This window comes from Myotis nattereri (genome assembly GCF_964212035.1).
Source record: "Myotis nattereri genome assembly, chromosome: 11".
NCBI classification, from domain to species: domain Eukaryota; kingdom Metazoa; phylum Chordata; class Mammalia; order Chiroptera; family Vespertilionidae; genus Myotis; species Myotis nattereri.
Genome location: NC_138086.1, coordinates 36,789,515 through 36,802,382, shown reverse-complemented (window position 1 = coordinate 36,802,382; position 12,868 = coordinate 36,789,515). Strand labels below are relative to the sequence as shown.

The window sequence follows — 12,868 nt, the reverse complement described above, 5'->3', positions numbered from 1 at the left end:
GCTCAGCCTTTTCCCTTTGTCCTTTTCTGTTTTTCTCACTCCTGTAGCCCAAAGATCACTTTGCAAATAAATCACGTTCACTAAATCCCCATCCCAAGTTCTGTTTCCAAGAACTTTCACTTAAGATACATAGGTATCATTAAAACGTCAAACTGGCTGTTAAATAAAATTGAAGATATGGTATGAAGAAAGAGTGGGAAAATAATTGTATTAGTAAGATTTTTAAATGAAGCTGCAACATTGGGCATAACCTACAACTTCAATTTGCCATTTATTTTCTATGCATTTGAGAATTGTTTATTTTTAAAATGGAGACTATAATTTCACAATCCAGTGCACAGTTGCAATGTTTTATTTATATACTAGAGGCCCGGTGCACAAAAATTTGTGCACTCGGGGGGAAGGGGGGACCCCTCAACCTGGCCTGTGCCCTCTCGCAGTCTGGGACCCCTCGGGAGATAATGCCCTGCTGGCTTAGGCCTGCTCCCGGGTGGCAGAGGGCAGGCCCAATCCTTAGGTGCAGCCCCTGGTCGGGCTCAGAGCAGGGCTGATTGGGGAGTTGGGGCGCCGCCCCCTGTCATGCACAGAGCAGGGCGAATTGGGAGGTTGCGATGCCACCCCCAGTCACGCTCACGGTAGGGCCGATGGGGGGTTGGGGTACCGCCCCCTGTCACACTCAAGGCAGGGTCGATGGGGAGGTTGCGGCGCCATACCCTGTCACGCACAGAGCAGGGCCAATCCGGGGGTTGGGGCACTGCCCCCTGTCACGCACAGAGCAGGGCCCATCAGGGGGTTGAGGAGCTCCCCCCTGTCACTCAGAGAGTAGGGCCGATAGGGGAGTTGGGGTACCGACCCCTGTCACACACAGAGCAGGGCGGATCAGGGGGTTGGGGCGCAGCCCTCTATCATCCACAGAGCAGGGCCGATCAGGGGGTTGGGGCGCCGCTACTCTCACACTCAGGGCAGGGCTGATGGGGAGGTTATGGCTCTACCCTGTCACACACAGAGCAGGGCCCGTGGGGGGGTGGGGGGTTGGGGCTGTCACACACAGAGTCACAGGGCAATCAGGGAGTTTGGGCGCTGTCCCCTGTCACGCTGATCCCGGTGCCGGGAGGCATATTACCCTTTTACTATATAGGATAGAGGCATGGTGCATGGGTGGGGCTGGCTGGTTTGCCCTGAAGGGTGTTCTGGATCAGGGTGGGGGTCCCCACTGGGGTGCCTGGCCAGCCTGGGTGAGGGGCTGAGGGCTGTTTGCAGCTGGTCACACACCCTTCAGGGTTGGGGTCCCCACTGGGGTGCCTGGCCAGCCTGGGTGAGGGGTTGAGGGCTGTTTGCAGCTGGTCACACACCCTTCAGGGTGGGGGTTCGCACTGGGGTGCCTGGCCAGTCTGGGTGAGGGGCTGAGGGCTGTTTTCAGGCTGGCAGGTGACGGAAGCTCCCAACCGCTCCTTTTTTTCTTTTTTTCTTTTTTTAATTCTGGGCCAGCTTTATCTCTGAGGCTCCAGCTCTTAGGCCTCCGCTGCTGAAAGTAGGTAATCGAAACAATGTATAACTCCAGCTCTGACTCCAGCTCTGAGATCCCAGCTCGCTGAAAGCTGGTTTCTGGGGTTTTTTTTAAGCTTCTATATGTTACAATGTTTCTTAAACTGCAGGCTCAGAGGCCGGCAAGGTGGGCGGGGAACGTTGGTTTCCTCCATCACTGAAGCAAGCAAGCCTCATGTTAGTTTCAAGCTGCCTGGCTGCCGGCCGCCATCTTGGCTGACAGTTAATTTGCATATCTCCCTGATTAGCCAATGGGAAGGGTAGCAGTCGTACGCCAATTACCATGTTTCTCTTTTATTAGATTAGATTGGAAAAGTTGGGGGGAGGGAAGGTTATTTCCTAACCCTGTCTTTAACTCTTGAGTTTTTTAACATAAATAAATAAATAAATAAATAAATAAATAAATAAGTAAGTAAGTAAATAAGAAAAAGAAGAAAAAAAAAACATGTTATAAAACAAGTCTATAAATCTGTTGAGTTTTTTCCTTCCATTTTCTTTTTCTTTTTCCTTCCCAGCACTGAAGTCTAGAATGAATTCCTATTTTTAAATGTAAATGAGTCTCAAAAATAATACTCAAAACACTATTTTTGGAGAGCAGGGGCATTCCATGATTGTTTGTATTTAGATCCTCACCAGGGATATGTTTATTGATTTTTTAGAGAGAGAAAAGAAGGGAGAGAGAGAGAGAGAAAGAGAGAGAGAGAGAAACATCCGATCTGTTGCCTCCTGCACGAGCCCTGATCGAGTATCAAACCCGCAACCTTTTGGCACACGGGACAATGCTCCAACCAGTGGAGCCACCTGGCCAGGGCCCTCGGTGCCTTTCTTTATTGGGATCCTGGCCCGTCTGCCTTGAAGGACCCAATGAGCAGAGGAGGGTGCTGGGAACTGCATGGGGCCACAGCAGGAGGAGCAGCAGGGGACTCCCTGGAGGGGTGGAGGTGCCCAGCGGGCTCCGGAGCCCCGCCCTGACGAGGGCCACCAGGCCAAGCAGCAGGTGTGGCCAGACCTTGGTGAAGACTCGCCCCGGCTCTGGTCAGCTGTCTCCCCATGAGATCGACCATGTCCCTTGTGTCCCCTGGGCTTTGCTGGGTTCTGTGCTTGGGGTGAACATGCTCCATCTCAAGAGACTTGCGAACACTGGTTTAAACGCTTTAAAAGTGATGATTTCTATGTTGGTCTTCAAACCTTTTCAGTTGACCTGGACATTCTCTGTCTTTCACAGAGAAATCGTCACCGTAAGCTTCCCGAAGTATACGATAACTTTCAACCGCACTTTTCTTCAAAATAAAGTAATGAATTAAAACTTCCTGCAAATGCTCCTTTTTTGGAATGAAATTTGACATATTTAAGCGTAAAAATACCTATGATGTTAACACCTTCAGAAAATTTGACATATGAAGTTTTGAAGCTTGTTATCAATACAACAAAATAGCATACATATCAAATCGCATATATATCAACATATGTGTAACTCCATCTATTGAATAAAAAATCCTTACTATTGACCGGTACACCCAGTAGGTGTTCAATAAATAACACAAGAGAACAGAGCATTCAATCAGACATGAATCCTAAAGACCTTCTAGGCCTACGACCATTTCACAAATGGAAAAACGTGACTGCCCAGGGAGGCATGAACATGACTGGCCCAAGCCACCTGCTGGTTGCTGGCAAAGCTGGGCCACCACCCCTGAGTTCAGCGCTCCGTCCTCAGTCAGCTGTACCGAAGACCCCCTCAGGGTCTCCCTGTCTCTAGCCCCATACCCTTGGCTCTGTCTCTGCCCAGGCCCCACCTGTCTCCCAGTCCCCAAGGAGCTCTGCACAGGAGGCAGGGCCCTGGGCACAGTCCAGCCACTGCTTGTCGCTGGAACACACACCAGGCATTGGGCCTGAGGACACAGAGATTGACAGCCCAGCCCAGACTCACTCAACTCTCCCCTGGGCTCCCAACCTGGGAGAGGTACTAGTTCCCGGTACAGCCGGGGAGGTCACAGGGCTGCACAGGAGCTCAGGGAGAGGGGTCCCTGGGGTGACAGGGAGGGGTTGACAGGGCCCTGGGTCAGGTGGGGATGAGAACTGAGGGCATGGGTGCAATGGAGAAGTGAGTCCCCAGGGCCCTCACCTGCACAGGGCTGCAGGCCACAGGTGGAGAAGTCTACAGGGCTGTTCGGGCCACTGCCTCACGTGCGGTTCCGGAAGCCACCACCACAGGGCACGGAGCACGGAGACCAGGGGCCCCACTCCCCACTGGGACCTGGAGTCGCCCTTGGTCACTGTGGGCCCTGCCCTCTGACACCCAGCCCACCTTCTCCTCCCACCTACACACCTGGGCACTTTCTCCCCTGGATCCCAGACACCCTAGATCACCCCCTCCCTTCCCTCATCCATCCCTAGGGGACCTCACACCTTCTCTGGAAGCTCTTGGATTTGGCCTGGAGCAAGGCTGGCCTCCAGGGAGGTCCCCTCTCAGGGCTCCCTGGGGACATCTTTGTGACATCTCTTAGGGAGAGCCCTTGGACCTCTCTTGGGGTGCACAGGGAGTGGGGGGATTTGACTGGAAGTGTTCTCATCTCCTCTCTGGAGGGTTCCTGGACCTCAGTCCCAGCACTTACCTTGACATGGCCGCAGGCTACAGAATTCAGCCTCCATATTGGGGCCCTGGCATGCAGCACCCCCAAAGGCTGCCGGGGGCGCAGTGCCTGCCCAGAAACGCCGCCGGATCCCTACGTTGCAGCTGTGGCTGCAGAGACTCTACAGGGTCCAGGGGCTCCAGCCACAGGCCACTGCCAGGGTTGGAGTGGGGGGAGGGGCACAGTAGGTGTGAAAGCAGATCAAGCCATCCCTGGACCCCCAATTCCCTGGGGAATCACTGAGGACCCCCAGAGTTGATCAGCATCCCCTCTGGTCCCTGAGGACCCTGTGGGTACCTGGGCAGGGCTTGGAGGTGCATGCCATCTCGCCAGAGACACAGGTACTGCAGAGAGAGGGCCCATCATGGCCATAGTCAGTCCCTGCCCCTGGAGCTCTGGGTACCTGCCCCAGGGGAGGCAGCTGGGCTACCATGTCCACCGCAGAGGACAGAACTGGGGGGTCTGGGCAGTAGAGCGAGTTGCCCAAGTCCTACATGAATTTCACATGTGACCCAGGATTGTCACTAGGAGCAGCAGCCCACCTTCTGTGAGCTCCCAGACGCCCTGGCACCAGGCAGCCCTTGATCTCGTGTTTTTATCAAGGAGTTACCTTTTCATACTTTATATCCCATTTGTATTTATTAAACAGTGTTTAGAAATAACTTTGAGTGACTATCCAAGGACAGGTAGGAGCAATTTAGAGAGAGTAGGTCCTAACTTGAATCTCCTGGGGAGGAAAATGGTGTACTTTTCTCCAATAAATGTTTTAAAGCCCACTTGTCAAAGAAAAACAGTCTGAGAGAAAAAATCAAAAGGGAAAGGGGCAGGGGGAGGAATGATGAAGGAGAAAATTGAGGGATGAGCCGGATGATAAAAAAAATAAAAAGGAAAATGAAGAAAATGAAATGACATTGAAAGAAAGGAAAATGAGAAAAGAGGGAATGGGGTTAGCTTGCCCTCTGGTGGCAGGGCCTGGTATAAGCTTTGAATACTGGGGGTTTCTAGGTTTTGGATTGGATATCAGTGGAAATTCAGGAAAGAGAAGCAAAAGTAATGGATGAATAGAAGCCCCTACCCAGGCTCTAGTCCAGTGATGGCGAGCTTATGACACGCGTGTCAGAGGTGACACGCGAACTCATTGTTTTAGTTGATTTTTCTTTGTTAAATGAATATATAAAATATATAAAATAAATACCAAAAATATAAATCTTTGTTTTACTATGGTTGCAAATATCAAAAAATTTCTACATGTGACACGGCACCAGAGTTAAGTTAGGGTTTTTCAAAATGCTGACACGCCGAGCTCAAAAGGTTCGCCATCACTGCTCTAGTCCCATCATACATCGCTTCACTTATCTGAGCCTCAATCTTCCCATAAGTCAAATGGGCATGACAATTCCTTACAGACTCTCATTCACTCCGGCACCATGGAGGCATGCTGAACACACTCTCCCCGCCCCATCTCCAGAGCATGTGAATCCACACCTGCTCATCTCTGGAGCCTCCAAGCCCCTGTCCCTCCTCCGCCACCTTTTGCCCTGACTCTGGGGGCTTTTACCAGTTGTTACAGGAGTTGAGGTGAGCCACTGCTCCCAGTTCGTAGACATGCCCGTGCATCTGGCAGGGGCACCGAGTGCGGGGTAGACAGCTGGCGTTGTGCAGGAAGAGGCCACGGGGGCAGGTGCAGCCAAGGGCACAGAAGCAGGTACATTCCACCCCTGGGCCTTGCGCCAGGCACAGCCGAGAGCACGAACCCCCCTCTTGGCGACATTGCTCAGCTGAGCGGAACACCATGTCCCCTGGGCACTGGGCTGGATGGGAAGACAGAGCTGGTCTCAGCAGGAGTGAAGGCAAGGGCTGGGGAGGGAAGGACAGAGGGGACCCTGCATGCAGGTGACTGGTGACGGCCTGTTGACAGGATGGAGAAGCCAGAAGAGGCCCCCTCCCTCGGGCCACAGCTGGTACCTGGTCTCCAGTGGGTAGGAGCTGGAGGAGACACAGGAAATCCAGCAAAGTCTCTCTTAGCTCAAGAGAGGTGTGCGAAGGCGGGGCTAAGTAAGGTCAAATCCCCAGGGACTTGCGGGGAGGGGACTTGGCACCCGTGCGCGGCTGCGTGTTGCAGTCCCTGGTCTGGCTGTGGGGTCCCTGGCACTCGGCGTCCCCAGCAGCCGAGCCAGCTGCCCAGCCAGAGCAGCTGTGCCCATGTATCAGGAGGAGGCAAGTCCACATCAGGACAGGACAGAGACGTGCAGGGGATGAAGCACGGGAGGGGCTGGAGCCGTGTGGTATGCAGGGTCTTTACCAAAGCTCCAGCCCCACAAACACCCACACCTCCAAGGCTGCCCCGAACTCTGTTTCAGGCCAGGCCCACCCTGTTCATCTCACGTGGGGCTTCCTGGGGGGAGGCTGGGGTGGGGGTGGAGCTTTGGGACTGTCCCCTCCCAGGTTTGCTTACACCCTGCCCACAGGGTCATTCTTCTCCTTCCCTCCTCACCCACCCTGACACCCAGGCCACCCCGGGGACAGGACATACCTAGGCACACAGGCCTGGGCACACAGGGCCGGAGAGGTGGGGGCTGCTGGGGCTCCGGAAGGACCACTGAATGCTGTGGCCCCTGCAGGGCCCCAAGCATTCAGCCCAGGGGGACCAGGGGGACCAGCCACAGTTCACTGAGAAAGGACCAAGAGTCAGGGGCCAGAGCAGGGGTGGGTGCCTGGCTGGGTGGGACCCCTCGGTCAGGGCCAAGGGTGAGACCTCATGGGCACAGTCGGGGTTGGGCTGGCAGCTCCGGGGCTGCCCGTCTTGGCAGATGCAGAGCTGGCAGTCGGCCTTGGTGTGCTGCCCAGGCCAGTAGCGGGCACCACCACCAGGCAGGGGCACTGCCAGGCCCACACACACTGCCCCTCACTGCCCAGCACTTGTCCTTTGGGGCACCAGCAGCCTACGAAAGGCCCAGCGTGAGGCACCCCTGCAGAGAGCTAAGCTCTGGGCATGCCCACCGCGCCCAGAGCCTAGAGGCCCCTCACCTGGGCTGCTGCAGAGCCGGTCAACAGGGCACACCGTCTGATCAGAAATGTCATCACAGGTCAGAGGGCAGGGGGCACAGGGCCAGAATACTAGCTCCCCAGAGCAGGTGGCATTGGGGCAGCCATCCTGAGGGCAGGGCCCTGAGAAAAACAAAAACCGGAGGTCAGGGCGGGTGAGTGCTGGCAGCCCCTCCACGTTCCCCGCACCATTCCCTCCGCCCTTCCACTCACGGGTCTGGTTCCACTGGTGGGTGCTGTGAGGGCCCCCAGGCAGCATGACGCAGGCCTGGCCCCCATTCTGGGGTAGGTGGCACTGTCGCTGCCGGGTCATGGTGCCCTGCATGGCTCAGACACAGGGACCAGGGAGACCAAGAGGTCCATTCACCCTCCACTGTGAGGAGGGACCCACAGGCAGGGCACCGTGAGGTCTGGGTAGGAGCTCAGTGGCCTTCCTCACCCAGTCTCTCTGGGCCCCACCAACTGCACTGCCCTTCCAGGTGCCCAGCTCTTCACCTGGGCAGGCAGCGGTGAAGCAGGCCTGAGTCTGGTGCTCGGGGGCCAGGGCAGAGCTGCAGCACCGGGAGCCTGGGCGGGGAACAGTGGGGTCTCCGGCCCTGCACCCCAGGCCCACGCGTGTGGCTGCAGGACCCCCACGGACTCCAGGGTCCCCAGGCCCCACAACCCTGCTCTTCTGGGGAGAGCTCTGCCTCTCCTGCCATTTCACAATCAGGCTTCCCATCGCACACCTGGGGAAGGAACGGGTCAGGGCCCCTTTCTCCTTGGGTGGCACAATGGCTCTGCCCCCTGCATCACTGCTCCCCACCCCTCACCAGCTGGAAACTGATGCAGAGGCTGTCGGGGCAGGAGTGTTCCGGGCAGGGAACTCCTGTCCTGTTGGGGCCTCCCGGGAAGGACAGCCCCTCTGAAGGGAAGAGGAGATAAAACAGTCAGGTAGGGAGAGAGAGCCACCTTCTGCCCCCACACCCACCAGCCTTGGCCTCCATCAGGGAAACCAAGTTCTATGCCACAGGCCAGCTCATCCTGGCCCTGGGGACAGTCAGAGCTGCTCAAGATGCAGGCACAGCTGGGGAGCAGGTCCCTGCATGGGGGCAGCTGGGTGGAGCCTGTGGGCACAGAAAGGGTACTGCTGTGTGCCTACCCCTCCCGTCCTCTCCCTGCAGAGGGGCTGTAGGGGGAGAGGGGTTGGAAAGAGGCAGAGCCAACCTGGGCCCCGCACCTGGCTCAGAGATGCTTTGGGGTGGGGTCCAGAAGGGGCAGCCAGGCCCAGGTGTGAACAGTAGCCTCTCCTACCCAGGGAAGACGCTGGACGTGAAGGGCTGACTTGCAGGGGCACAAAGGGAACCAATAAGTCTGGGGTGGAACTGGGGGTAGCCCTCAAACAGGCCCACTCCCCATGCCCAGAAAACACCCCACCCCCACCCCCTTTTATCATTTCTTGCCCAAATGTAGGCAAAGACAAAAGCCCTTTTCTTCTCTCCCTTGGGCCTGGGCGGAAGGGCAAGAGTTCTCAGAGTTTCATGAAAAAGAATAAAGGAGACTGCTGCCCCAGACCTAAGTCACTCTAGCTGGCAGCCCCCCCAGCCGCAGGGTTCGAGGGTCCACTGGGGTTGGGGTGGGGGTGGACGAGATGGCGGGAGGGGCTGCGCCGGAGGACAGGGGCTCACTCATCGCAGGCGTCTGGGCCCTCGTCCGAGCCCTCGGGGCAGAGGGGCACGCCTTCGCACAGCTGCGCGGGGGCCACGCAGTGTGGGCCGCGGGCACAGGCCACGTGGTGGCGCGCACAGGCCCACCGCAGCCGCGCTCGTAGCTCCTGTTCTCTCGGTCCTCCTCGCGGCCCCGGGGTGCACTCGCCGCTGCCGCACGGGAATTCCACGGGGCCGCCAGGGGGCGCTGCAGCGGGCACCGCGCTAGACCCGGCGGATAGACAGCGCTCCCCAGCCCGCCTGGCCCTTCCTTCTCCACCACCCGCTCCGCTCCAGCTACAGGCCCGCCCGGTCCCTGACCTGAGCCCGGCCCTTGCCCCACTTCCGAAACCTCCCCGAGTCCATTCGCTTCCCCATTTTGCTGCCCTATTGGTTTTCCAAAAGCTGTCCCCCCTCCTCCAGGAATTTCCATTACCCTCCCCTCAGCCCAAAGGGGCCTTGAACGTCAGGAAATAAGGTTTGGACTCTTTCAGCTCCCTCAAACACGTTCACTTCTTCCATTCTGGTGTCTTCAGGAGGCTGGGTCAGTGCTCTGTTCCTTCCAGTCCAGCAGGTGCCCCAAATCCTCCCTCTGAGATGCCCTCCTGTCCCCCCACCCCCAGGCCTCCACACTCCAGCTTTCTCCCCGAGGAGACTCACCAGGGCTGGTGCTGGCCAGCGGAGCTGGTGCCGTCTCCCAGGAGCCAGCGGAGGGACTGGGCAAGGTGCCAGCAGGGGGCATGGGCAGAGAGGGGAGGGGGCAGTGCCTAGGCCCCTCATCTGCTCCATCTGGGCAGTCCCAGATTCTGTCACACAGCTGGACGGCCCCCACGCAGGTGCCATCGATGCAGGACACCTCCCCAGGGGTGCAGTTCACCTGCCCTGCAGCCAGGGAAAGGAGGAGCCGGCCCCAGGGCACTGCCCCTTGTTGTCACTGTGTGCGCCCACTCACACACCCACAGGTGCCAACTTCCCAATGGGACCCTGGATTGGGGAAGGAGGAGAGGCAGGCAGTTTGGGGCTCACAAGATAGGCCTTGTGGGAAGGGTGCCTGGTGGGCTGGAGACTGAGCCAGGACCACCCACCCAGACAGGACTCCTCATCAGCAGCATCTGGACAGTCAGGGTGTCCATCACAGAGCAGGGCTCGGGGCAGGCAGCGCCCGTCAGCACAGGCCAGAGAGTCCTGAGGGCATGGGCAGCCCTGCTCATCTGTCCCGTCTCCACAGTCGTCCTGTCCATCACAGAGCAGGGCCAGGGGCAGGCAGTGGCCGGAGCTGCAAGATACCTGCCCTTCCCTGCAGCTTGCAGTGGCACAGCCTGGTGTGGGGCAGGTAAGCAGGCTCAGGATGCCAACATAGCGTCCCAGAGAAGTCCCTCACCCCAGAAAGACCAGAACACATCTGTCTACGAGTCACCGCTGCTGGTAATGGGAGCAGCAGCTTGGGAAGTTGTCCTAGGATACATACGAGGATCAACCTGTCATTCAGCCACTGCCACACACAGGCGAAGACACTCACCCTCCTCATCTCAGCCATCGCCACAGTCGTCCTGGTTGTCACAAAGCCACTCGTGGGGTACACAGTGCCCACTCTCCTGGCACAAGGCCTCTCCCTCTGCACAGCCAGGCACAGGCTCCTCGCAGCGGGTACTGCCACCCCCACAAAGCCACCGACTTCCCTGGCACTTGCTGAGCACATGATGTCCTGGGATCAGACGCAGCTCTGGGACAGCCCAGGGGTTACGGGGCTCCCCCAAGCCCCCCACTCACCAGTTCCCACAGGCCTTCTGCAGCACCGTTCCTGGTGGGAAGAAGCTGCCCCCCTACCCTCACCCCCACCCCCACCCCACCCCCCACCCCCCGCCACTCACAGGGACAGAAAGCCAGCTCCACGCAGACGCCTCCTCAGGTCACAGAGGGCAGGGCTTGGAGCACAGGGCACAGCAGCCCTCACGCCAGCCCTGTCACCTGTGGCCTTGTGGCCCCTTCCCTGTCCCAGTGACGCCTCCCCTCTCCCATTCTGACCCTACCCACCAGGCAGCAGGGTCCCCTCAGGGCAGAAGCAGCCCTCCCTCCACACAGGCGACAGCCTGGCAATGCCACCAGCTTCAGGACCATGGTCATGGCAGGTGGGGGGCCACGTGGGGCCACAGGCCTCATACTCCTGGCCGCCGTCACATTGCAGAGCTGGGTGGAGAGGAGCGAGGCTTGGTCAGCACGGTGCCAGGCCATCAGGATGCAAAAGCAGCAGGCGAGCCGGCCCAGGGTGACGGCCCTAAAGGGCACGGGGCCATGGCGTAGACTCCTGCTGAGACCCGCCCAAGGCTGTTTACAACACGCGGGTTCTACAGAGCAGCAAACACAGCATGTTCGGCTGGGTGCGGTGGGACTGGGCACCAGGGACTGAGCGCAGGGCACACTCGCGGCAGAGCTCCTGGCTGCGCCAGCGCACGTGGAGCCCGTGTCGGGAGCATTCGTCTGCGTAGATGGCAATGGCCGAGCACAGACACTCACAGTCGCCTCCTGAATCACAGCTGTGGGAGGGGTCGGTCAGCCTCAGCAGCTGCTCTCCACGGCCACACAGCCCTCCCACCCGGTCCCCGGGCCTGCCGCTCTCGCTCTCACCCGCAGGCATCGTAAACACACCACTCAGAGTGCTGCTGTGGGGGTATCTCCGCGTGGCCCCGGGCAAAGAGTGGCTGCAGCAGCACCCCGCAGCGGGAGCGAGCCCAGGGGGCCGGGTGGGCACCTGCAGGTACAGCGCTGTGGACCAGATCCCTCCGCAGCGCCCAGTCTCCATTCCCCTAGGTTTCTGCAGCTGCACCCACTCCCTTTCCCATCTCCCGCCCTTGCTCACGGTGCAGGGGGGTGGCAGGTCCCCTGGCTCAGGGCACAGAGGACTGAGGCGCCAGGAGTGGGCGGCCAGCTCAGCAGTGGGCTCCAGGGCTCCCTGGCGGCTCCGCAGGGCGTTACTGGCATCGCCATCAAAGTCTCCACACAGCCCAGCCACACGGCCGCGGAACTGCGGGGACAGCTGCACCAGGACCCGGGTGCCTGAAGAAAGGCAGCAGGGGGCCGACTGTGCAAAGAAATGACCCGCTGCCTTCGTGGGTGCCCAGAGCAGGGATAAGACCAAGGACGCTACTGTTGGGGCCTCCTGACCACCTGCATGAGTACCGCCACCCAATAGGAGGCGCTGCTTCACTCTTTTTTTTTTTTTTTTTTTTTTTTGGAGGGGGGAGCCTACTCCCCTAACTACACCCAGGTTGGGGGACAGGAAAATTCTCCAAATGGGCAGATTCCAGCCAGGCTCCAGGTCAGACTGTGACACCCACCAGCCCCAGGGGACTCCGTGGCTGGAGGCTCAGATGTCAAGCCCGCTGTGCTGACCACCAGACTCCTTCCCACATGCGGGGTTATTCTGGTTTCCGGTTTCTCAGTAACAGTCATCTCTAAAACACCAACCACTGTTTTGGGTGGTGGGTTGTTAGGAAATTTGGTATTTTCTAAATGTTCCTTTGGTGAGGAGGTACTGATTTCATAAGTAACAGGAACACAACTCTGACCACTTGTAGGGAGGAGGAGTCTGGGGGAGTTAGACCCCTGGGTGAGGCAGGGGAGGGCCAGAGGTGAGGGATGGGGCCTGGCCTCCATCCCAGGGCAGGGAGAGGCCCAGGCGGGTGGTGAGCAGCAGGAGGAGGCCAGCCTCGCCAAGGCTCAGCCCAGGGCCTGTGTAGACCTTGGGGGGTGTTACACTCACCCCATTCACTGTCACTGCCCGGCCTGTGGAGGAAGAGGGAGCCATCAGGCTCGGCCTTGGAGCATGGGGCCTCCCAGATCCCCATGGGGTCCTTTCCAGCCTCCCCTCCAACCTTCCTTTTACTTCTCTAGCTACGGGACCTTGGGCAGGCCATGAGCCCTCTCTGGGCCTTAATTTCTTAGAGCCTTCCAGAATGATGA

General features: G+C 58.4%; 1 pseudogene across 1 annotated transcript in view; it reads right to left on the bottom strand.

Annotated features, from left to right (window-relative positions):
* Positions 1 to 12,868, bottom strand: part of LOC308526757 (SCO-spondin-like) — a 43,862-nt pseudogene that overhangs the window by 21,037 nt on the left and 9,957 nt on the right. Inside the window, exons 16-30 of the transcript in view lie at positions 12,557 to 12,691; positions 11,756 to 11,962; positions 11,534 to 11,657; positions 11,327 to 11,442; positions 10,943 to 11,095; positions 10,766 to 10,812; positions 10,679 to 10,725; positions 10,428 to 10,597; positions 9,994 to 10,227; positions 9,569 to 9,790; positions 8,036 to 8,127; positions 7,719 to 7,951; positions 7,437 to 7,596; positions 7,206 to 7,346; positions 6,934 to 7,120 (exon numbers count right to left, since the gene is read on the bottom strand). The product of the transcript in view is annotated as an SCO-spondin-like (transcript). The remainder of the gene's footprint in view (positions 1 to 6,933; positions 7,121 to 7,205; positions 7,347 to 7,436; positions 7,597 to 7,718; positions 7,952 to 8,035; positions 8,128 to 9,568; positions 9,791 to 9,993; positions 10,228 to 10,427; positions 10,598 to 10,678; positions 10,726 to 10,765; positions 10,813 to 10,942; positions 11,096 to 11,326; positions 11,443 to 11,533; positions 11,658 to 11,755; positions 11,963 to 12,556; positions 12,692 to 12,868) is intronic.